Here is a 25,993-nt window from a genome sequence, read left to right as displayed (position 1 = left end):
AGACATAGGTTATTAAACAGAAATCCCAGTGCAGAGCATGGGTTACCTCCTAACAAGTTATTAGTTGGAGAACTCCCAGAGACGACACCACCACAAAATTTTCGTCACTTCTTAATGCTATTTTGGTTACTATGTCTTGAAACATCTTAAATTTTATTTTAGCTTTAGAAGAAAGTTCCAACTGTGCCTCGATTGTGGCAAGAGTAGAATGCCAGGAAACTGGCTGCTGGAGCACTGTGAGTGTTGTAAGTTGGTAAACACTGTGCAGTTTTGGCAGCCAAGAGGCAAAGCCTCAGCCGTGGAAAGGATTTTCGTCGTTTCGAGCCAAATATGGTCAGCTTTTAACTCTTACAATGTCCATCCACAGGCAGGCTTCTGTTTATGGCTCGACTTGAATTTATCACTTCCATACATCACCGAGAGGGACAAAGTGGAATTTTCTTTTCTCTTTATGCTTCCTGGTGTCTTAGCACTTGGAACTCAGGCTCATGATTAGTTTGACAGACAGAAGGTATCATTCATGGATGAAAAAGGAGACAGGGACTTGGTGTCCTGGAAGGAAATGGGTACAGTGTCATGAGGGGCTGTTTGCCAGGAGAACCAACACTAACAATGAGGACCATGGGCTTAAGGCTGGAGACTGGAAAGCAAAAGCTGCCTAGAAATGGGGGACGGAGCAGTAGCATTGGTCTCTGTGAATAAAACCAGGCCCATCCTCCATCCACCTTGTGACCTTCCGCAGATGTCTACAGTTAGCTAAAGCCAGCCCGTGGACAAAGGGTGGGCCACCGTAAACGAATCTCTAAGGTTAGTTTTCTGAGGCACAGTGTGAGGAAGAGAGGTTGGGAGACAGCCAGAGGACGGCCAGCGTAGTGAGAGCAGCAATACGCTGGAACCTGAAGAGGCAACGAGTGTAGGAGAAGGTGGCTTTGTGGCTGGAGGAGCCTCACACATGCTCTGCCCCATAAAGCTCATCGAACAATGGAATGTGGGAAAAATTATGTCTTCAGGGTTTTTTTTTTTTAAATGTGGCAAGGTTTGTTTTATACTTCAAAATGATTCAGTGTGCTATACTCAAGTCTAGGGAATGCAGTGTGCTGAAACCTGGAGAAAGGGGGATCAAAGAGAATAATCGGAAGGAGAAAGATTAGCTGACCAATGTTAGCAACGTGAGAGGGTGTTGAGTAACTGTGGCTTACAGTTAACAAACATACTAAAGACTTAAAGGGACTCTCTGTCATTATATTCTAGAACATGGGGCCATCATTTATATATTTTGTTTGTTTGAAGTTGTTGCTGCTACAGAAAAAGGGAAGTCTTTAAAATTATCTGTAAATGTCAATTTAATCCCATGCTTTTGTTTTAGTGTCTCTTTGTGGGGTGTGGAGATGCTTTGCTGCTCTCTCTCTCATCTCTCCGTCTCTGTCTCTGTGTTGTCTTTTTCTCCCTGTCTCTGTGTCTGTGTCTATCTGTTCATCTGTCTGCCTGCCCTCTCTCTCTCTGTGGTGTGTGTGTATGTGTGTGTGTTGTGTCTTTGTGTATATCTGTGTGCGTTTTGTCTTTTTATGTATCTTTGTGTGTGTGTGTTTGTGTGTGTGTGTGTTGTCTTTTTATGTATCTCTGTGTATGCCTTTGTGTGTTTGTGTGTGTTGTGTCTATGTGTGTATATTCTCTCTCTCTCTCTCTCTGTGTGTGTGTGTGTGTGTGCGTATGTATATGTCTGTGTGTCTGTCTGCCTCTCTCTCTCTCTCTGTGTGTGTGTGTCTGTGTGTCTATGTCTCTCTCTCTCTCTGTGTATGGTGTGTGTGTGTGTGTGTGTGTGTGTGTGTGTGTGTGTGTGTGTAGGTCAGAGGTTCAGGTGGCATGGCTTCTGTCTCCCTCAATCCTTCTTCACATTACTTCTGAGGCAGTGTTTCTCTACTTGGAGATTGCCAGTTTTGTGCTGGGCTGGTTACCTGTAAGGAGCTCTCTGTCTTCGTCCCCCTAGAACTGGAGTTACAAAAGAACACTGGGCCCCACTTTCTCATGCACACTGGGGGATTCTAAGCTCTCTGTGCTTCCAGGACTTTATGGACTGAGCCATCTCCCGCGTCCTAATGAGATGAATGATTACACAGGGCAGTTCACATAATCAGGCTCAGGAACAGAACATTTCCTGGTTATGGTCTTGCCCTCCCAGTTCTTAGTAAACTTAGAGTTCCTTGCTTGCAAACATTTGACTCTTATCAATGAAATCATTATTTTTTAGCATGAACAAACTAAATGTTCTCATGTTAAAAAGGAAACGCATCATTATGAACTCTCATGTTATTTAAAAAAAATGTTTCATTTTGGAGATAAGTCGAGTTTGTTTCTTAGGTAGCCCACGTTGATCTGAAACTCACTGTGTAACCCGGACTAGAACTCCTGACGCCCTGCTTGGGTTAGAGTTGTGCTTTCTGCATCAGTGATTTTTGGTTACATCATTTACTTGGGACAGGACTACAGTTTCACATGAAACACGGTCTCTGTCTAGCAAACCATGGAGAGCAGGAGACGTTTCCTTTGGAAGACTCTGGTCTTCACTTTGGCAGCATCTGCATTACAGTGGGAGGCTTTCTGCTGACCTCCTTCTGTGGCATTGAAACTAACCATCGAAAAAATGTCTTAAGGTCCCCCAAACACTTGCATCCTGTGACCCCAAAACAGACATTATCGTGTTGTCTCTTAAATGAGGATAACGTGTACATTTGTGACTTGTTCCATGTTTTCTAGAAGATTTTTTTAAATTAGAAGCATGGCCTGACTTGTATAATGTTTCACATAATGGTTTCATCTGTCCCTCCTCCGTGAGGGAGGGTTTGTTGGTTTGCTTCCATAACTTCCAGCCTTATACAGTGTGCTGCATTGTTCTCCAGAGACGTTTTCCTCTGGTGTAATTCTGACATGGTTTTGACTTTCTGCCTCCTGAATTGCACACGCTATGACCTGTTATAAACATTTGTATAAACACAGCACTGCATGGAGCCCTGAGATTGCTCACCTTAGGTGTCTAAAATGGTAATTTTCCTAGGATATTTTAAATTCCTTGGGATTTTGAAAATGTTAAAAGGAAATAATATTATATAAAACATCATAAAATATAATGTTAGAAGAAAGAAAAATTTCATTACGCAGTTGGGGAACTTCAAGACATTTGTAACTGGTTATTTAAGATGATTATGATCGAAGACGCTAAGTCAGATGAAAGTCCATGTTGACCTCCTTCCACAGCGTCTAAACAAACCATCCGGAAATGTCTTAATGTCCCCCCTCCCCCAAATACTTGTATCCTATGACTGGAAAACATATACAAATAGTCCAGTGATACATTTTTTGATCAGTTTGAAATCTTGAACTTCTTCAAGTTGTATTACTGTAGAAAATAGTAACCTGTGATCAGTTCATGAAAATGATATTTTGGCTTGGCTTCCTCCTAAAGGTACTTTCTACATGTAAGAAAAAGATAACTTTTGTACGGGTTTGGGGGCAGGAGGTCTTAGCATGCCTTTTTAAAAAAGATTCTATCACCACCTTTATTGTGAACATAATTTAATATTTTGATATTGATTTTCTAAAACGTCTATTATATATTATATTCTGAAACAACAGCCAAGTCCTCTTATTAAAATGTTACTTACTCTAAGTCCCCTGAGAGGCACTAATGGCTAGGCCTGCTCCTTAGATTTCTCTAAGATTTTCTAGCCCCAGGTACTATCCTACAGGGAAAAAAAGTCTGAAGTCAGGCTGCAAAATCCCTCCAATCCCAGGCTACCCTGAAAAGCTCCACCCCCATAAGAAACCCTATAGAAAGGTTACCTCTTGTCCAGTTCTTTGTTACTTCTCACTGGAGCAGAGGCAGCCATCCTCCCTCCTCTGTCTTTCCCAATAAATGGCTTGTGGGATTTATTGTGCTGTGTGACTTTGTGGTATTTGTTGGCTCCCAACTTACCCCTCAGAGCTCTAATGCTTACACTCACACCCACCCCCCCAACACACACACACACACACACACACACACACACACACACGGTTGGTTTTAATAATTTGAGGAATGTGAAGTGGACTGTTCATCTTTGGCTAATCTTGAGGAGGTACTGGTTGCAGGTGATTAAGGAGGTGAGTTCCTGTGAGGGAGGCTGAGAGGACAAACTGGTGAAGAGAGATCAACTGTGTAAGCTATGGAGTGGCTGGGGGACATGAGCAGAGGGAGAAGGCAGGATTGCAGAGAGCAGAGGAAAGGCTGAGGGGACCAATGGGAACAAGTAGAGAGCTTGGGAAAACACATACCATTGGAATGAGTTCCTACTCTTTCCTGAAATAGTCACTAACGTTTATTTACATTGGAATCCAAAGCTTTGGGACACATCAAGTCCCTTAAGCAATGAGGAGGAGTACAGAAAGAAAACCTTCTGTCATCTATCAATCAATGGAGTCTGTAAATCTAGAGACATCTAGTGCTCCAAATTGTAAAGAAAACAGAGGGGTGCTTTGGTTATTTATGATAGCCCCGCCAAGGCAAAGTATTAACACGAACTCTGTGCTCTCTGATTCTCTGGTTTGTTGATTATCAAATATTTAGGAAGACCTTGAAACTCCACTTTGGGATTAAATTAATGGAAATAGAGATCATGTCAAATGGTTTCTTTCTCCTCTTCCTCCTCCTCCTCTTCCTCTTCTTCTTCTTCTTCTTCTTCTTCTTCTTCTTTTTAACACATTTAAAGCTTATTTTATTAAAGCTTACTGTGATGGCAATAAGTATAAAACAATGCATAAGTAAAAACTATAAAATATTATCCTTCATGAACATCAGTGGGAATATCTTGAAAGATATTAACATTTCTTTTTTTTTTTTTTTGCCTTTTGGCTTCTTAGTTTTTAATTTTTTGAAAAGTGTTATTATTAAACAGAAAAGTTTTAATTAACTAATTATTGTTATTATTAGTACTACTTATAGTAGCAGTAGCAGTGGTAGTGTGTGTGTATCTGTGTGTGTAAAGACAATTTGTGGGAATTGGTTCTCTTTTCTATCAAGTGGGCTTCAGGACTTGAACTCAAATAGTCAGACTTAACGGCAAGCTCCTTTACCCACTGAGCTATCTTGACATTTCCTAGGCTGAATACTGCGCTTTTCTCAAACTAGCAGGATTAGTGTTTCTTAGATGGTGAACTCACAGAAGTATTTCCACAAAGAATATCATGCTGCAAAACAATTCTGATAGTATGAATTAGCTCAGCATTTGGTCAAGCACTTATTGATGAAAAACTGATTATTCCAAGTTTGTGATTTTACAGAATACAAATTCTATTTTCCAGCACTTTCTGGGTTTATGGATTGATTTCAGTATGAATACATAGGAAAGAATTGCCAGGTTGTATAGTAAATGTGTCTTTAGTTTCACAGAAAAATACAAAAGTATTTTGTGGGTGTTGATGCCATCTTACCCTCTTCTAGCAACATAAAATTCCTAATGGAAGACACACTTTGGGATAGCTGGCATTATGAATGTGACTTTTGTTAGTCATTCTAGCGGGTGTGCGGTGACATTGTGTGTGGCTTTAATATGGATATTCCTCATAATTAATGATGGTGAGCATATTTTATGATGCTACCGGGAATCATTTCCGTGGACCTGCTAACAAGTCTTGCCCTTTTAAAAGTCTGTTCTGCTCTAATTACTAAAATCCAAAAGTTCTTCATGAAATTTTTTGTAGTCTGTCTTTATGCTTTCAATTTTTAGTTATGCTTCTCAGGGGACTGAAGAAGATAGATTTTTCAAGTGTTCTTTTGATGTGAAGAGACATTCTTTTTCTTCTTTCTCCTCCTCCTCCTCCTCCTCCTCCTCCTCCTCCTCCTCCTCCTCCTCCTCCTCCTCCTCCTCCTCCTCCTCCTACGTAGTAGTAGTAGTAGTAGTAGTAGTAGTAGTAGTAGTAGTAGTAGTAGTAGTAGTAGTATTTTGGTATTTTGAGATAGGGTTTCTGTGTGTAGCTGTCCATCCTGAAACTATCTCTGTAGATCAGCCTGGCTCCTAAATCACAGAGATACACCTGTCCTTTCTTCTTGAGTGCTGGGATTAAAGGTATGTGCCAACGCCCCCTCCCTGACATACTCTTATAAAAGAAGACATTAATTAAGTCCTGCTTACAATTTCAGAGGTTGAATCCAATATCGATCACCATCCAGATCTACAGGCAACAGGAAGAGAGAGACTCTGGGCATGAAAAGGGTTTTTGAAATCTTAAGGCCGAACCCCAATGACACATTTCCTCCAACAAGGCACAGCTCTGAATCCTTTCAAATAGTGCTACCACCTGGTGACTAAGTATTCAAATCTGTGAGCATATGGGGGCCATTCTCATTCAAACTGGTGGTGTTCTTTCTAACAATATATTTTTCTGTGTTCTTAATTTTTACGTGTATGCATGTATGCAGGTACACAAGTGTATATCCATTAATGTTTTGCATATCTGTGCATATGTATATGTAGAAGCCTGGGGTTGCTGTCTGTAAGCATCCCTTGTACCTCTTCCATTTGTATTCATTGAGGCAAGGTCTCTCAAGCAAACCAGAGCCCATTGACACTAGTCTTGTTAGTCAGCTAGCTCAGGCTAGCTCCTGACTCAGCCTTCTGGAGGCTGGAATTACAAGTGGGCTATGTTCATCAACGTTTAGCTAGCTTCTGGAGATGTTAATTCAATTCACATTTGAATTACTGTGCCATCTCTCCAGCTCCTATAAAAACATCATCCATTAAGACAAAGCGATGAATATTTTTTTCCTGTGAGTCTTACAGCTTTAGCTTTCGTATTTAATTCTAAGACTCATTTTAAGTTGTCACACGAGATAATAACCAAGATGTGTAGTTTCCCGTGAACATCAGTAATTGTTTTCTCATCTTTTGTTGAAAATAATGTTTTCTCATTATAGGTATATTAAAAATATAACTACTCATGTGTGTGTGGATCCCTTTCTATGCCCTCTTCTATACATTAATCTATAGAACTATAGAACATTTGTGTTTCACTGTCTCAGTGTAGTTGGATTAAGTGTGTGTTGGGGGTGTATGGCACGTGGCTGTGGTGTCCATGGAAACCATAAGAAGGCATTTAATACCCTGAAGAGGAGTTACAGCAATCAAAAGGCACTTGATATGGATGCTAGGCCCTGAGTTTTCCCCTGCCAGAGCTCCGTAAGTTCTTATCCTCTTAACTATCTTTTAGCACTTACGCTTAGTTTTTACATAAAAATATAAAATGTAACCAATGCTTGCACATATGTGAATCTGTTTTATAAGCTTTAGTGAGGTCTGGATAGATGCTGCTGAATCTGTAGAATGCTTTATATACTTTAGAAAAGTATATCTAATATTGTGGCCTCTTCACATTGCTTCCTTCATAGATTTAGGTTATTAAATGTTTCTACGAGCATCTGCAAGCCCAGAGGTTTAGCATTTCTTTCTTTTTTTTTTTTTTCCGGAGCTGGGGACCGAACCCAGGGCCTTGCGCTTCCTAGGCAAGCACTCTACCACTGAGCTAAATCCCCAACCCCAGCATTTCTATTGTTAGAATTGTTCTTGTTTAATTTTTGATGTCCTTATGCACATTAATTGAAAAAATTTACATTTCCCAATGTATAGAATCGCATTCATTTTTGCTAATTGACCTTGAATGTGCATTTCGATAAATTTACTCTACTCTTACCTTTACTGGTTGCTTTGTTGAAACCTTGGGATAGTTTATGTAAAGACTTTCACATGAATAGAAAAGAATAGGTCTACTTCTTTCTTTACAATTTGTATGTCTTGTACTTATATTTCCTGCTTTGAATTATTTCCAGTGATGTTTGTAGGAGTGCTCAGAGTAGATGGCTTTGTTTTCCTGTTTATGTCAGGGGAAGTGCCAAATATTTCATAATTAATCTTACTGTCTGTGGTGATTCACATGAGAATGGCTACCACAGGCTCATATATTTTGATGCCTGGTTCCCAGTTGGTGGAACTGTTTGGGAAGGATTAGAGGTGTGGCCTTATTGGAGGAAGTGTGTTATGGAGGATAGATTTTGAGGTTTTGGAAGCCCAGTCTCTCTCTCTCTCTCTCTCTCTCTCTCTCTCTCTCTCTCTCTCTCTCTCTCTCTCTCTCTCTCCTCCCTTCCTCCCTACCTCCTTCTGAGAGGTACCCTCATTTAAGCTGTTTACTTTTATCTTTTATTTAAATAATACAGACAAGTGAACAAAACTGTAACCCATCGGTGTCTCCTTATCCTTCCTCCCTAGTATTGTCTATGCATTGTTGATGGCTTTATATATTTTAAAATCAAAACCAGGAAAATGTTAGTGGGTAGCAATATTTTACTTGCATAAAAGATTTTTCTAGTGTATGAATTGATAGTTTGTATCAGACAGGTGGTGGTTGTTTATTTTCATAACAAGCTCTTGAGTTATTCAGTCAACATTTGTCATACAGTGGAGAAAACTGCTGTTTGGAAACTGGAATTACTTAGAGCACAGCACAGTCTGAATGCAATTGTCCTGTGCAATATGGAGTAAATCAGAGCAGGGACAAAAGCCCAATCTCCACATGCCCCAAACTCTCTGCATTGCAAACAAATTCAACAAAAACTAGACATGATAACAGCTTCTGTATGTGACCTGCGCTCACCACCCTCAGGCTGTGTAGCACAACAGCTACTGCAGAATGGTGCACAGAAGATGGCACTATCTGTTTCCCACCCTGGTGTGTTCCAGTCATCACAGGCTCATTTAGAAAGAGTATGAGAAGGTGATCACATGCCTTTGGCTCTGAAGCTCTTTTGATTGTTTGAGGCAAGTGCCACAACTCTAGTTAAAGACCTGTCCTGGTATTCTTTGTGTAAAAATTGGGCTGCATTTGATGAGAGAGCAAAGACAGATATTCAACAATTGTTTATGCTCAAATGTCTCTTCATTACTAATTCCTTACCCTGGCTCTGAACGCAGATGTAATCCATCTTCTCCTGTGCTCTGAAAGCTCCTTTAACCTTGCCCTGTTTGGCCTAGCAGTTGATATTTTCCCCATGTATCTGTTTCCAAAAAAGGCTGATGTTTTAAAGACAAGGACATTTTTGTCTTTACTTATAACCTCATGCACAGTCTAGCTCAAAGAAAGAACTTAGTAAATGACAACCAGCTTCATGCCAAGACTAAAGTATGTTGATAAACCGGAGTTTCTACAAACCTGGACACAATGGAATGCCAGTGTGGAACTCTGGAGGGCTCTGAGTGCCTCCCTGTTCCCCAAATCTAGACTCTCTCAAGCTTAAGCTATATCATTATTAGAAATGCGAATGTGTGAATATGAAACAGAACTCTCTGGATGTGTATTACTTCAACTTCAATATTCATTTATCTGTAAGTAATTTTTATTAAGATTTTACTGGGTGATTGTTTTGACACAGCCAATATACTTTTTGCTTTTTCTATCACCATGGACACTGGGTGTTCAGTTTTGGGCATGCTATTTCTTTTTCAATGTTTGCTATCCCTATCTTAATTTTAATGAGAGGAAATATGTTGCTTTTCTTCTTTTTTATCATTACAACAATGATTATATGAAGTCAGTGAACTCTAGCTCTGATAAATGGATGGAGAAAAGAAATTTCCTGAGTAATTTAAAGTATAGTTTGCATGTGGCCAACATATTTGAAGTCCTCATTTGCTCTTTTCTTTAATCCCAGGCACAGAAAAGGCAGCATAAAAATGGAATCTCAACAGATGTGCGGTCGGTCATTAGATGTGGTTTATGGGCATAGATCACTAGTGAGTAACAGCAAGTTGTTTACTGCTCCCATGACTTATGGAAAGTTTGATGAGCAATGCTAGTGCACGCGACAATGGAAGCTTTCCTCAAAATAAGCAATTTATATTATGGGTATTTGGAACATGCTTCTATTTCAATTTGTCATAAACTCTTTCTGACTACACTAGAATCCCCCCGATCATATATAAATTGTTCAGGCTGGTGAAACAGAAGTTTTAGAGACCGTATTGCAGGTATATGGATCTGGAGTAAAGGCATGCAAATTTGGCAGGCTTTTAACTGATGTCAAGATGAAGCTACAAGTTCTAAAGCAGAGAAATCGGAGGGCCACGGTACGTGAGAGATGTTGACTTTATGGCTTCCTTTTCTTTTAAGATACAGTTATTATGAACTGAACAATTTTGGACACGTTTCACATTGATTCTGAGGGAAAGGTTAAAGCATACCTTTCAAACCCACCTAATCAACTCAGTAAATATTTATTCAGTGTCTTTATGAGACATACTGTGTACTAGGCAATCATAGTGTATAACAGAAAAGACATGCATGTGCAATGAGACACACAGCCAGGCAGTGGCACGTGCCTTTAATCAGCACTTGAGATGCAGAGACAGGCAAATTGTCTGTGAGTTCAAGGCCAACCTGGCCTGAAAATTGAGTTCTAGGTTATTAGAGCTACACAGAGAAATATTGCTTAGAAAACAACACAATACAACAACAACAACAACAACAACAACAACAACAACAACAAAACAAGCAACTTTAAATAAACCTCAGAACAGATTCAAAGATGAGAGGTTATGTGGGAAAACCAGGCAGGCAAGCTCCAGCCATTCTTGATGCTTTTGGGAATCTGAGGCTACATTGAGAAGTGTGTTATTATTCAAACTATATCTGTGCTGCTCAGCTATCCATCATGGGAGCCAAAACATCTGACAGAAACAACCAAAGAGACAATGGTTTTATTTTGTTCACGGCTTCTGCCCAACATGGTTGGGAGGGTCTGGAAGAGCCTTCAGCTCACAGGGCAGTGGATATGAAGCAGAGAGAGAGAGAGAGAGAGAGAGAGAGAGAGAGAGAGAGAGAGAGAGAGAGAGAGAGAGAGATATGCTATTCAGTGAGCCTTTTCTTTTTCTGTTGTTCGTTTTACCCATATCCCCAGCCTGTGGCATGGTGCTACCACATTCAGAAATGGCCTTTTCTCCTCAGATTATCTTTTCAATCTACAGGCAAAGGTTCACTCTCCTGGCTTCCTAAGCACTTCTCTATCCACTTGACAGTCAAGATTAGCTGTCACTATGTCACTGACATTTTTATTTGATAATGTTTACATTTTGTTCTGTAATAACAATTAGTATCTTCTTAATATTCTGTATGAATTAACTCTCTCAGATCTAGAACCACATTTTGACAGACACATAGCACTGCTATTATCTTTGAGGTATTTTCTCTTGGCACAAAACCAAACAAAATGAATATTTGCATTGTCATATGTCATATGTCCAAATTAATTCAAATTTCCAACATGCTATGAGTCATGGTACCATATATAAACGTTTGAATCTATGTAAGCCATTATTTCTTAAATTAGTGGATGCTATATGAGGTTGGCATGTTAGAACAAGTTATTTCTTTACTAGTGTGATTCTGAAACACATACAAAGAATGCTATCACAAAATCACAGACCAACCACAGCAAATGTGAGTGGTAGAGATCTACATCTAGAATGTGAAGAACACTGTTTTAAAGGCCCCAGGGCAGCCCATTGTTAACATCTGCTCCAAAGAAGGGAAGACTGAAAGAGAATTGTCCACAGAGTCTCTCTCTAGTCCTGTCTGTGAATCTTAGGAAATATCATTTATTCCTTTACTCCAGACCTCTTCAAAGGATAACACATGAAAATCTGCTAGGCTTTACTGGCCAGAATAGAAATAGGCACCGCTGTGTCCAAACAGCCTAATAAAAGGTGTAAAGACATTCTCGAAGGTGGGATTGGGGGTTTCGCTGTTGGAGTGCATCTGTCTTGTTTTCTCATCTTGTGTGAAGTAAGGCTCCAAGTCACAGGCTCAATATAGTAATGGAGTAATGGCATCTGAACCTGTTTTCAGACAGATGTTTGAAATTCTTGTAAATAAAATATATGTTCTTTTTATTTTAAATAAATGGATTGGTGTTAAACTCAGTAGTATGTCCGGTATGGTGATATGCTAGGTGACAGAAGTAGGTGAATCTCTGTCCGTTTAAGGCTAGCCTGGTCTATATAGCAAGACCAGTTCAGCCTGGATTACATGGTGAGGCCCTATTTCAAAGCCAGCAAACAAAACAAAACAAAACAAACAAACAAACAAACAAAGAGCAAACAAAAGTCTTGAACTCTACTTGAGAGTGTTTGTCTATTGTGTGGAAAGCTCTCAGTTCGATGGCTGAATAAATAATTCACCACAGTCCACAGTCAAGAGCAGAGATGAAATGACGCAGAGTCCTCTGCTTGCCTGCTCGTTTGCTCTGCTCTTCTCACTTTCTCCCCCTTTACACTGTTCAGGACTCTCTACCTAGGGACTTGTGCTGCTCACAACTGGCTGGGTCTCCCTGCATCAATTATTAATCCAAATCACCTTCCACAGGCAGGCTGATAGACCACCTTAAACGAAAGAACTGGCCACTGAGACTCCAAGTGGGTACTTTCAGGTAGTGTCCAGCTGAGAGTTCAAACTAAGCAGCACAGCCTGCTTTACACTTCCTTATTTTCCCCTTCTGAGTGGAAACCATTGCATTTGCAGTTGTGTCGAGTTCAAAAGCTTTGGCACCCTGTTCTGGTCCCAAAGTCGACACCTACCTGCTATATTTATGTAGGGTGACTTTACGGTTGAAATGAGCAATGCTCTGGCTTCTGACTTTTTTTCTGACCAGTTTTATAATGTGTACACATTAATGGTTTCTCTCTCTCTCTCTCTCTCTCTCTCTCTCTCTCTCTCTCTCTCTCTCTCTCTCTCTGTGTGTGTGTGTGTGTGTGTGTGTGTGTGTGTGTGTTTGTGTGTTTTGTTTTTTGTTTTGTATTTCAGAATTTTTTGGAACTCTTATTTGGTGTTGGTTGTTTTAGTGAATCTATGCAGTCTTTATTCGTTTATTCTTAGAAATATTTTGATAAAACTAGAGGAAAAATGCAGTCCATTTTACACCAGAAATCCCTTTCTGTTAAATATTTCTTTTGATGCATGCGCAAGTAAAACCTTATATCAGCAATGACTTAGCCAGGCTTTGTTCGCCTAGGAATGCACTTTTGGACTATATTTTATGGGTAGTATTATGGGTAGTATTCTCTTTCTATTCCGTAGTTAAACACTTTATTACTGTTTTGACTTCAGGGAGCAGAATGCTGCAATCCAAACGTCTCTAGGATATCAAATTGAAAAGAATAAAACAGGTTGAAATTTAAAGACATTCGTAAAATTCAACTATTGACATCAAGTCAAACTCTTTGGTCTGTTGCTCTGAAAACTATTGCAAACAAAGACATTTTCCTTTTAAAAGATTGGCACAGTGTCTTGATTCCTTATTTAGTCTCTTCCAGTTACAAATTATAGTTCTCCTGGCAGGCAGTGGCTGGCTTTGATCTCTTCATCTGTACTGCAAGGATAAGATAGTCACGTGCCTTCCTCTTGCCTCTACCTTCTGTAAAGATTGCTTTGCAGTTTAAATAATGCCTTGGAACAAGTTTCTGCTCAACATCAAACATGTATTCCTGTTTACTCTGCAGCAGACTTGTTGTTGCTACACTGTAAAAACAATTGTGATTCTAATAAAATATGCCAGTCAAGGGAAAGGAAGAGATAAATCGGCTAACACAATTTAAGGTTTTAAAAACCGGGTATCAAAAAAACTCATACAGTGTGAATTTGTAGTTCCCCATGTGAAGCCAATATCTGCTTAACATTTTGTGAGTTTATAAACTTTTTGTCTTCCTGTTTCCTGACTAGCCTTGTGCTGTCCTACAACCACTGGATCCAGGCTCTTTTATTTTGTGTGGAAGGTGGAAAGGGAAAGAAAAAAGGAGACAGAGCGAAATAGACAGAGGCAGGTGTGTGAGTGTGTGTGTGTGTGTGTGTGTGTGTGTGTGTGTGTATCTGTATACACACACACACACATACACACAAATCTATCTTTTTATTCATAGAGAGAGAGAGAGTGAAAGAGAGAGAGGGGGACAGAGAGACAGAGAGACAGAGACAGGAAGACAGACAGAGAATCTTAGCAGGTAGGCCCATCTTAAAAGACAGTATATATCAGCCCCGTTTAGAAGACACTTGATCTTCTTTCTCAAGCTCTGTGAAATAGGAACAAAACTGCCTTATTTGTATTCCTACTGAGAGGTAAAAGTGGATCAGTGCATAGAAAATTGCAAAATGCACATATTTTTAGGTAAAAAGTAAACATTATCTATTTTTATTTTTCCTAAATTTGCCTTGTTTAGGACTCAAAGTACGTTTCGGGTTTGAACATAACAGAACAAAATTTGCACAAGGATTTCCTAAGTTTCATTACTTCTATGTCTTTGTGTTGCTTCGTTTTGATGAGACAGGGTCTCGCATTGTAGCCCAGCCTGGTCTTAAGCCTGTGACAATCCTTCTACCTTGGCCTTCACTTCCCAAGCACTGAGTTTATAAGTGTGAGCCACCGTATATAATACTCCTAAAGTGTCTGAGGACATAAACTGTATTCTAATTTCAATGTAAGAAACCTAGTTTGCTGTGTTTTTTAAGGTATCTCATAATTTAATAATTGTTAACAGATAGGGGTGCTAAATCCAACTCTTAGTTTCTCTGAATTGTCCTGTGAAATACACACACACACACACACACACACACACACACACACATACACACACACACACGTGCACACACACACCTTTTTTATATCTAAGTCCCTGTTTTTCTTAAGCTTGCCTTCAGTGGCTTAACACAGAGTTTTGTTTCACAGAGCCCAAGAAGGCAAGTTAAGCCTATTTAACCTTTACCTGACCCAGAACGTGTATCCCCAAGTTTCTAAGATGGAAATATGTATCCTTTTAACTAGGCAAATGAAAGACAATGGGTTACAGGTAGGAATGTGGAGTGCTCAAATTTCATACCGGCTCCTCCACTAATAATTTTCTTAATGACTTAGAACCAGACACTTTATTTATTCACCAGTCCGTGTGTTTATCCACTCCATGTTCCAGGAAACTGGAGGGACAAATAAAACTTCGTCCCTTTGGAACCATGCAACAAGGTCTGGAGGGCTGATAGGGCAGAAGTCAGGCTGTGGTGACACAAAATACAACAGACACAGCATGCGACAATATGCACATCCCCCAAAGGGGATCAGCATGCTCAGAAAGGACTCATGGTGGAAGGGACCTCTTAGCCACCTTTGGTATACCTACTCAGCATGCACCCACATTTAGTGGATTTGAGAGTTAATGCAAATTTCTTCTGGGGAGATGGTGATCTTTTGAAAAATAACGTAAGCATTAAGTCTGTCATTTTGAAAATGGAATGGGCTTGCTGTTGTAGGTTTGTTGGCTTCATGGTATACCCACTGCTCTAGCCATGTGGAAGAGAGAGAGAGAGAGAGAGAGAGAGAGAGAGAGAGAGAGAGAGAGAGAGAGAGAGAGAGAGAGAGAGAGGAGAGACAGAGACAGAGAGACAGAGACAGAGACAGAGACAGAGACAGAGACAGAGAGTGAGAGTATGATGGAGTGCAGATGTGTGAAGGAGAGGTTGCTGTGTGCGAGTGTCCTGGTTCAGCTCCTGTAACTGGGTGGGACTGCTGTTAGGGAGAAGCCCTGGGAAAGACAGGGTACAGGGATGACATCTCGATGTACCTACTCACATATGTTCTTCCTCAGGAGTTTACGTGAGTATTATAGTGGCAACTGGATTATTTTTCCTTTCTTTTGTTATGGTAAAATACATACACATAAATTTTAACTGGCTTTAACTCTGTAGATCAGTAATGTTAGATTTTATTATTTATTTATTTATTTATTTATTTATTTATTTATTTATTTATTGTATACTCTGTCTCCTGAGCCTTTCTCATCTCAGAAAGATGAAACTTCATTACTGCTAAATAACTCCCATCCCCGTGTCTTCACAGCCTCTGGTGATTGCCACCCTGTCTCTATGAACTTAGGCACCCTGGGGAAGCTGCACCCTATGGTAGCTGTCCTTTGGGGCTGGTTTATTTCACATACCTATGCTAAGCATGTAGCAAGCAGAGGAGGACATTGGCTGTTTTCCTCTATCATACTCACACACAAGGTGTGTGTGTGTGTGTGTGTGTGTGTGTGTGTGTGTGTGTGTGTGGTTGTACCTTTTCTAATATGTCTGAATGGAAGGGAAGTGCCTACTTCATTGTGTTAGGGAAATTGACACCTGAGCTGAGGATACATTTTTAGCAAGAAGCCATTCCATTTATATTAGATAACCAACTGTAAGGCAGGTTCAGGACCAATTGTGGGTGGTGTTTTAAGCAAGTAGGGAAGATGATATTAGAACAGAACACAAAGATTAGTACTAGGACCTAGTACTGGGGTCTGACACTTAAAAAGAATGAGGAAAAAATCAGTTATGGGTTTAATATAAATTCCACTCACAGTGAAAAAATATATTCTAGGCTCATGCTCAAGCACTTTATGTGCATAACCTCATTTAGTACCTATAACAACTTATTGATGCTAATGGGTTCCTCATTATACAGCTGGGAAAGAAAGACAGAAAGGCTCGGTGCCTTTTTCACAGTCTTACAATAAGTGAGGAGAGCAGCCAGGCGTTAATTGTGGAATAATTAGCATAGAAGAAGAATGTTTTGTATTCTTTGTGGGAAGCTTTCCAAATGCTATAACCCTCCCTGGGGGGCCTATTACATTTTCATGAACAGAAATACAGCAAAAAAAAAAGGTCAGAAAAATTACTCATGATTTTTTACACTTATCTCAAACTTCAGTTATGTATCATGAGTTAGTCACATAAATTCCTGACTTAGGAGTGTTTGTGGGAAAATATTTTTTATTCCATTCTTCTTTCACCTCTGTCAGTTTCCAAACTTCCTTTCAAATTTCCAGCTTCTGAACAAACAGAACACCTTCCTCACTGTGGCCCACACCTCTTTCCTGGTCTGCCTGGGGACCCAGGCTTTGCTCCATCCCAATTTACATTTTAGACTCTGAGAAAAGGATGATTTATTTACATATGTTCATTTTCTATTTAAAGGTCATTTAGGTTTTCATGTCTCACAGTAAGAAGCATGCACATTCACTAACCAAGCTCCTTTATTCTACCTAGACAAATCTCTTACATAAGTGCATCTTCTTCTTCCACTCAGTGCTCATGGTTTAATGCATGTATTCATTTCAGGTTTTTATAGGTTTCTACTTTATCATTGCACAGTCTTACATCACTTCACACAGTTTCCTTCTCTTTTCTGTAGCTTATCTTTTAAAAAATAGGAGAGTGTTATTTTGTGAGAAAAACACACAGTGGACTATTTTATGCATGAACCTACAAAGTAGATTTAGATATCTTTTAAAAATATCTAAACATTAATATTAAATATAAATATTAGTCTTAATTTTTCATATAGTATATTTGATATTTTTCCTCTTCAACTTCTCCCATGTCTTCCCCACCTCCCTTCGCACAGAACTTCATGGTTTTTATTTTTCTAAAGTAATAAAAACACCCAAACTCAACACAAACGAACAAAAATACCAAACCAAATAAAAATAACAACAAAAGCATACAGAAGATCATGAAGTCTCTTGTGTGTTGACCAACTATGAGGATGGGACTTGCCCTGGAATGTGGGTGATATAGCACTGTTACTCCATTGGAGAAAACTGATTTTTCCCTCTCCCTACAGCTATCAATTGCAAATAGCTCCTTGACTAGGAATGGAACTCTGAACCCAATTCCATTTCTCAATGCTGTGAATTGTCTGGCTTGAACTTGTGCAGGCTTTGCGCATGCTGTCACATGCTCAGTGAGTTCATATATGAATCAGCACCCCTGTGTCTGGAAGATGCTCTTTCCTTGGAGTCATCCGCCACCTTTGGCTCATATAATCTTTTCACCTCCTCTTCTCCTTAAACCTTAAACCTTGAGGTGAAGGAGTGTGATAAAACCCCAAATCTCTCCTTCTGAGCATTGTTTAACTATGGATCTCTGTATGAATTACCATATGCTGCATGCTACAAAAAGAGGCTTCTCTGATAAGAGTTGAACAATACACTAATCTACAGGCACAGCAATACCATTAGTTGTTTTATTGTTATGGTTATTTAGCACAATATTAGTGGTAAATTTCCTTTTGGGGCCTAAAATCTATATTGTCTTAGTCACTAGCCAAGTCATTAGTCACTAGTCACTAGTCACTAGCAGCATCAAGTATAAGTACCATCTCTTAGAGCATTTGGTTTCTCCCATAACAGTTGTGCCATGACTGCACGTTGTCCCATGTAGGCAGGTCATTATTGTAGATCACATGTAGTTGGGTGATCGTGATGCTTACTTTTTCCCTCCAGTAGCTTGCATCGTACCTTTTAGTACCATGAATGCTAGTCAGTAGATGGGGAGTTTCTAGTTGGGCATCAGCTCAATTTCTTCATGTTTAATGCTATAAGTAAGTGATGTCTTTAGCAATGAGGCCTTACCTTTAGGTGTCGTGGACATCCAATAGCATTGGAAATAGCCTGTAATGTTGGGGGAGTCTATAGGACCCCTTTGGAAAATGACTCGACAAGACGTAACCCTTTCCTGGTAAGGGAACAGTTTACTGGAAGCATAAGATGCCTAGTTAGGGCACTGTCTCCTCTATTGTATAGTAGGTGCACTTAAAATATTCCTTTGTGTCTGTATATATTTTAGGAAGCTTCTGCAGTAGTAGATTTCCATATGGCTTTTGAAAAGGCTTTTAGTGTTAGTTGTTTTCTTGCACGTTGTACTACTACCCTCCCATTCCATCTCCATCCCCATTGAATCTTCCAATCCTGGTTTCTCCTTTATCCATTTCTCATTTATCCAAAGGGCACTGTTTGTTGACCTTTCAAGTAGCCTTCTCTTACCATCCTAAATGTGCTTTGGTCCTATCATCAGCATGGGCTCCATAGTCCTTTGTGGAAATAGATGAGGTTGGATTGGCTGCCTAATCTACAGACCCAGAGAGGATAAGTAACAAAGAGGACTCAAAGAAGAAACATGGCTCTCCCTAGGGAGGAAAAATGGAAAAGATGTTGCCCAAGTGGACTGAGGGAGAGTGCTGATGGGAACAGGAGGAAATAGGTGGAGGAGCCGAGGAATTGAGTACCAAGAGACAACTGGAATTGGGGTGCATTTTAGGGGCAAAGTAGAAACCCAGTGCAATGGAAACTCCCAGGAATCTGCAAGGGTGACCTTAGCTAAGGCTCCTATTAATCGGGGATACAGAGCCTGAACTGGTCATCTGTTTCCTGGCTAAGTTTCCAGTGGAGGGACTGGGACACCAGCCCAGCCACAAAACCTTCAATCTACAACTTGTCCTACCTGTAAGATGTGCCTGGGTAAAGGCGGCACAGAACTTGTGGGAGTAACCAACCAATGAATGGTTCAACTTGAGACCTATGCAAAGGGAGCTCAGGCCTGTCACTTTTTGGAGGGCCAGGAACCAGAGGTTGAATAGCCTAGAGACCTAGGATAGAAGCAAACACAACTGGCAAAAAGTCAATGAAATGATTCCTAATGATGCCATGCTATACTTGTAGACCAAGGACTAGCATAATCATCATCAGAAAGGCTTCATCCAACGACTGATAGGAGCAGATGCAGAGACCCACAGGCAAACGTTCGGTGGGGTTCAGGAAATCCTGTGGAAGAGCGTTAGGAAGAACTGTAGGAGTCAGGAGGCTTAAGGAGCCTATAACAAAATAGTCCATAGAATCAACTACCTTGTCTCATAGGGGCTGAAGTGTCACTGAAGTGACAATCAGGGAGCTGGCATGGGTCTGACCTAGCACCTCTGCATATATGTTGTGGTCGTGTGGCTTGTTGTTCTTGTGTTATTCTAACAGTGAGAATAGAGGCTGTCCCCCTTTTGTCTGCTTTTGGAACCCTTTCCTCCTACCTGGTTGCCTCATCCAGCCTTAATATTATAGAATATGCCTAGATTTTTTGAAACTTGATATGCCATGTTTGGTTGATATCCCTGGGAGGTCTGCTAATTCTAAGGGGAAAATATATTGGATCTGGGGAAGAGGAGAGGAGGGAGGTGAAACTGTGGTTAGGTCAAGTTGTAATATATGAGAAAATAAAAAAATCTAGAAACAAGTTAACTAAGATAATTTAATATAACTTCACGACATTCATTTTTAAAGCTGTTAATAGAAATAAAAGTAGGACGAGGATTGTGCTATGTCCTTGTCCTCAAGTAAATGATATAAACTTACCCTCATCAAAATGCCCTTTGCTGTAATATATTAATCACATAGACAGAGAAAATCTGAAAGGTAGCCCCAGTGGTTTGGAACCTGGGACTGTGTCTGTCTTCAAAACAAGGACAGGTCAGTGCTTGTGTAAATCTGTCAAGAGACAGTGTGAGAGTTTCGGAAACATCCCATTTTCTTTGATATTCGGCCTGAAGGAATTCTGTGAAAGAACTTTCCACACTTGCTCACTTTGGAGAGTAGCTGGATGATTACCCACCCATGACCGAAACAGGAAGGGCACAGTTCTGCAACCTTTGCAAAAGGAGTGTGAGAATATTTTTGTAAGATTGGGATTGCCTGGGTTTCCTAAAGCTTGAAGCCTGCTGCTCTTCACTGAAATGCTGTTTTCACCGTAGGTGGAGAACCTCTGTTTATGGAAACTAATTTTTTTTTTGTTTTTGTTTTTTTTTTCGGAGCTGGGGACCGAACCCAGGGCCTTGCGCTTCCTAGGTAAGCGCTCTACCACTGAGCTAAATCCCCAGCCCCGGAAACTAATTTTTAATACCCCAGGTATGTGTTTGTGTGTAATTATGCACTGGTGAGCATATTGATATGGGAAACCATAAAAATTGTGTGACTCTCACTCTATTGGAAGATTCTGATAAAAAGGAGACTGTAAACAGAAATTAAGATGATCAATCCTTACCTCTGTTTAGAAGAGATTTAACTAATCTCTTCTGGGGTGCTAAGGCAGGAGGATTTGCAAATTTGAAGCTCAAGAAGGCTACAGAGAGAACTCAAGGCTACCCTGAAAAACTCAGTGAAACCCTGTCTAAAAAGTAAACACACATATACACACATACACCACACATACACATATGCACACACATACACCACACACCCATACCATACACACAATACAGTACACACACACATACCACACACCACACACATACGCATATACATACCTCACATACACCAAACACACATAACACATCATGCACACACGCCACACATTACACCCACCACATACCATATAACACACTACACACAACTCTCCATACACACACACATCATACACACATACACTACAAACAACATACTACACATACATCACACATACATTATACGTATAACACACCACATACACACATCACACAGTCACACACACATATCAAACACACATACCACATGCCACATAGCACACACACACACACACACACACACAGATACACATACACCCCAGGGAAATAATACACACTATACATACACACACACATGCTTACCACATTCCATACACATACACACACCCTACAATATCATACACATACACACACACCATACACATATACATACCACTCACTGCACACAATCACATATATACCGTACACTGCCAGCACCACCACCACCACCACCACCAACAACAACAACAACAACAACAGCACACACAAGGCTGGGCTTGTAACTGAATAATAGAGCACTTTCTTACTTAGCATTCACAACACCCTGTTTTCAATTGCTGTTACAGCAAAAAGTCAATTGCCACAAGAAAATACCTTTAGGCTAATGTTTCTCAGTGTGTTCTTCTGACATTGAACCTTGAAAGAAGTGGCATGTTTTCGTGTGTTTGTTTGGTTGGGTTTTTTTGTTTGTTTTTAGGACTGTGTATTAAGGCAAAAGAGTGGGAGGCAGGAAGGTATGTCGATAAGGAAATTAAGATACTTAATGTCTGTTGGAAATGCCCAAGCTTGCTTCCCATTTCTACGTAATTGCATGGCCTTGTCTAAGCTTTTGCAGTTTTCTTTCTTTCTTTCTTTTTCTTTTCCCCCTTTTTAAAATTTGCTATTTGTAGGTCCTGAATATTTTTAAAAATTATTTATTTATTTTTATGTATATGAGTACACTGTAGCTCTTCAGACACCAGAAGAGGACATCAGACCCCATTACAGATGGTTGTGAGCCACCCTGTGGATGCTGAGAATTGAACTCAGGACCTCTGGAAGCGCAGTCAGTGCTCTTGACTGCTGAGCCATCTCTCCAGCCCGGCCTTTGCAGTTTTCAATGCCTAGGATATTTATTTGTGAGATGGGACAGAAATGAGTGCCTACTCAGTACTTTTTAAATGAGACCTGTGTTAACATATATGTACTTTTAAAGGTGCTTAGTGGGTAAGAGCACAGATTCAAGTTTGCTTCCCAGCATCCACATCAAGTGGCTTGTAACTACCTGTAACTCCAGCTCCAGAAAGTCTTGTGCCCTCTTCTGCTCCCTTCAGGCAACTTCACTCACACATGCACATAAACCCACAAATACAGACGCACATAATAAGAAATAAAATAAGTATTTTAGAAGTGCTTATTATATGTTAGGCACTATGTGAGTGCAATCTAGTTTTAGTAATAGAATGAGGTATTTAAAGTGACAAGTAGAATGCATTTTAAAAATTATTTTTATTATTGTTTAGTGTGTGTGTGTGTGTGTGTGTGTGTGTGTGTGTGTGTGTGTGTGTGTGTAGATACCTGTGGTCACAGGACAACTCATAGAAGTCAATTTTCTTCTTCCAACATGTGAGTCCCAAGGATCAAACTTGGGTAATCAAAGTTGGTGTCAAACTCCTTTACCCCCTGTGCCATCTCACCAGCCCAAGAAGGGGAATTTTGATCATGATTATTGTCTTCGGTAGGTACAAGGAAATTTAAACATATTAACAATAAAACAGATAAAGATAAAGGCTGACCATCAAAGAGTAGCTGAGGCTTGGGGAATAGGCATGTTTATAAATAGAACTCATATTACTCCCAGAGGGCCAGTGGACAACATTCCAGAACATATTTTGACATATTTGGCCAGAAGAATGGTATGTGGCTTTTGGTATTGTCGGGGGGAAGGGGACAAGATTACAATGTGGGGGAAACAGAAGACTAAATTGCTAACTGCTACAGTGTTTTGAAAAAAAGTAAGTTTCATGGAAGAGGGAGACTGTAGGCTTAGTTAACTTCCGCACCCCTTCAAGTCTCACTATAGCACCCTGCACAATGGTTTTGTTCCTACCAGAAACCTCTGGATAACTGAGTAAAGAGACTTGTTGAATGGTTAGATGTGGAGAAGGTTGTCTCATGCACTGATCTGAGCACTGCACTAAAGGAACCTTGACATCTTCCAACCCTCAGAGCACAAGGTTTTGTGCACAAACAAGAGGTGCAGTCTAAACCCCAGATGTCTGGATGAGAAGCTAGTACAGTTTGGTGAGGAACAAAATATTCTTTGTTATAGTCATGTCAGCAATATTGTTCAGCAATGTTGTCAGTGCCTAACATATAATAAGCACTTCTAAAATACTTATTTTATTTCTTATTATGTATGTCTGCATTTGGGTTTATGTGCATGTGTGAGTGAAGTTGTCTGAAGAGACCAGAAGAAAGTTAACCAAGACTATAGTCTCTCTCATAGTAGTTGTCTTGAGTGGAGCATAGTGATTTCAGGATCAACATGGATCAATGGGCCCTGGCACTTTGCTGTTATCTGATTTGATCTTTGTTTTCTTTCAGACCTTTTTATTTTTGTATGTTTGTGAGTACACTGTCTTCAGACACACCAGGAGAGGGCGTCAGATCGCATCACAAAAGGTTGCGTGCCACCATGTGGTTGCTGGGTATTGAACCCAGGACCTCTGGAAGAGGTCTTAACCTCTGAGCCATCTCTCCAGACCTCCTTTTAAAACTCTTTAGGCTCAGTGTTGAGGGAACACCACAGATGAGAGGGTGGAAAGCTACAAGAGCCAGAGTGTGGGGAGACTGCTAGAGAAAGGTGCCATAGAGACATAACAGGACTGCTGTACACACGGGCTCACAGCGGCTGTATTTGTTTGCATAAGACCTGCACAAGACCAAGCCAGTCAACATTCCCACATGGATGGATGAGGGCTCAAGAGACCCTAGCCTTCGCTGAGGAATCATTGGTAGATGTTGTCTAGTAAGCAATAATGGGTTAGTTTTCTTCAGGAATATGGTTACAAGTTTTTTGACCATGCTTTAGTGGACAGCTGTAACCCACGTAGGTAGTACTAATTTGGCCTAGTGGGTTATGAACATAACAAATCAAAACAAAGTAAAACAAAAAGAAGATAGCAAATTAGTAGGAGAATGAGGAGAAGAATCTAAGAGAAGGTGAGGGAAAGTGAGAGTTGAATATGATCCATGTGTAAAATTGCCAACAAATAAAACAAATAAATGAAAAATATATTTGTAATTAAATTATACATATATACATACACACAAATATATATAAATATATGTACACACACATATATCCCTTTAGGATATATATTGGATATTTCTAATATAGTGAATCAGTTCAACAAATTTGAGTTCTGGAAGGTGACTTTAGTATTCGTTTCATCTCTCCAATACACGTTCATGTCCTTGTCCCTCTTTGTACCTTCTCTAAATGCTCCATGCTCTCCTGTCTCATGGCAGTCCTTTGGGGTCAACACTCTGTGACACGGTCCTGCATGGCTTGGGTGCTTCCAGTGCTGCTCTTGATTGTTCCTATAGGCTGGGCCACCCTGAGTCACCTCAGACTTTCTGAATCCATGCACTGCCTTGCTAGGACACAGGTCTCACGCTCTCTTGGCTGTGCTTCTCTCTGAAGCCTGTTGTCTCCCTGGATCCATTGCATGCTTTACTGTCTTGTTGCGGCCCGCACCAGAGGACCATTTTTGTAGCTTTACTTCCTTTCATTATTTCTCAGAGTCAGACTTGCTTGCTCAGTTAGAGATTCAAAATGGCCAGTCCAGTAGAGAGGTCATGCAGAGCAAGACTGTCTTTCTAGTATAATCCATGAGTTTAGAAAAGCATGTGTCTTGCTGTATCTTGTTTTATTTTTAATACATTTTAAATTTATTCTTTCAGAATTTTATATGTGTATACAATGTGATGATCATTTTCTCCTCCAACTCTCCCTAGATTTCCTCACTACATATCCCACCAGATCCATGTATAATTTTTTATCACTCACTGGGTTCACTTAGAGCTGTCCATATGCTCAACAGCCTAGGGACCATACCCTGCAGCATGGGCAACCCACTAATGGCCATAGGTTTGAAGAAAACTGATTCTTCTTCCCCTGGCTGCCATCAACTATGCCATCTGGTCTCACAAGGCTATAACACATTCATGAGCGAGTCTTGACTGGCTTAATCTTTTTCAACTCTTGTACAGGCAGGCCATCACAGCTGCTAAGAGTCTGTGAGGACAGACTATCGTCCTATCGGGTCGTGAAGTCACATTTCACAGCATTCTTCTCTCCATCTGCAGGCTCTTACATTTTTTATGCCCCTTTTCTGTTGTGTTCCTTGAGCCTTGGTGGGCAACAGTGGTTGTGATGCGTGTGTGTATATTTCACATATGTATGTCACATACTTATAATGTATATAACATATTTGTATGTGGATATATGTATATACATGTATGGAAGAATCCTTACACCTCTTCCTCATGTTGGAGACAGAGAGAGAAAGATGCTCTCTCTCCCTTCCTCCCTCTCCCTCCCCCCCCCCCAATCTGTCTCTGGACTCCCAAAGTGAAGGAGTACAAACAACATTTGTTCCCTATAATACATAAATAACCTGCTTTCTAAACCTTCCACTTTCTGTGAATCCCCTTGTCAAAAGCATAGAAAGCTGTACGTGTTCCTCAGGAAGTAAACCCATCAGATCTTTCTGACTTTATTCAAAAATGTCT

At 40.2% G+C, this 25,993-nt stretch overlaps 1 long non-coding RNA gene across 2 annotated transcripts in view; it reads left to right on the top strand.

Moving 5' to 3' along the window:
- Positions 1 to 25,993, top strand: part of LOC102550644 (uncharacterized) — a 70,402-nt gene that overhangs the window by 15,165 nt on the left and 29,244 nt on the right. The gene's annotated exons all lie outside the window — the stretch shown is intronic.

The sequence above is a fragment of the Rattus norvegicus genome, chromosome 4 (assembly GCF_036323735.1).
Source record: "Rattus norvegicus strain BN/NHsdMcwi chromosome 4, GRCr8, whole genome shotgun sequence".
In the NCBI taxonomy this organism is placed as follows: Eukaryota; Metazoa; Chordata; class Mammalia; order Rodentia; family Muridae; genus Rattus; species Rattus norvegicus.
The sequence above is the reverse complement of the archived record's forward strand: the minus strand, read 5'-3'. Positions and strand labels throughout refer to the sequence as shown.